The sequence below is a fragment of the Cariama cristata genome, unplaced genomic scaffold (assembly GCF_000690535.1).
Source record: "Cariama cristata isolate BGI_N322 unplaced genomic scaffold, ASM69053v1 scaffold8470, whole genome shotgun sequence".
Classification (NCBI taxonomy): Eukaryota; Metazoa; Chordata; class Aves; order Cariamiformes; family Cariamidae; genus Cariama; species Cariama cristata.
The window spans coordinates 57,338-57,886 of NW_009596357.1; positions in this window are offsets into that span (position 1 = coordinate 57,338).

The window sequence follows — 549 nt, forward strand, 5'->3', positions numbered from 1 at the left end:
GGACACGCTGCAGCCTTTCCCTCTGCCCACGCTGGGAGAGGAGCGCTTCGATGCCCGTGCACAGCAGATAGCCCGCGGCATCACCCACTGCTGCTGCACCGCTCTCCCCATTTAGTCCGTCCTTGGGGACCAGCCCTTGGAAAGCAGCTGGCACTGGATGGACAACACTGCTGAGCTACCTCCAAGATGGCTTAGGGATGTCACCTACCTGGGTGTCCTGAGCATTCGGGCTGACGTCCTCATCCCTCCATCACGGCCGCTAGGAGAGCATCACGCACAGAGGGGAGGTCTCCCCTTGGCCCCAGCAGTCCCCTGAGGTCGGTGGCCTGGCCGTACGGCTGAAGAATCCGGGATGCCACAACCAAAGCTGGTGGGTCCGTCCCAGCGGTGGGATCTCTGAGACCTCAGCCCAGACCTCCTGGTAGTGAGGGTCCCTGCACCGCTCACCTGCCTGCTACCATCTCCCAGCTTTCCCTGCAGCCAGAGGGATTGCTGCCCATATAGGACAGGTGGATTCTGAGCTACACCTAAGGCCTTCCTCCCACACAC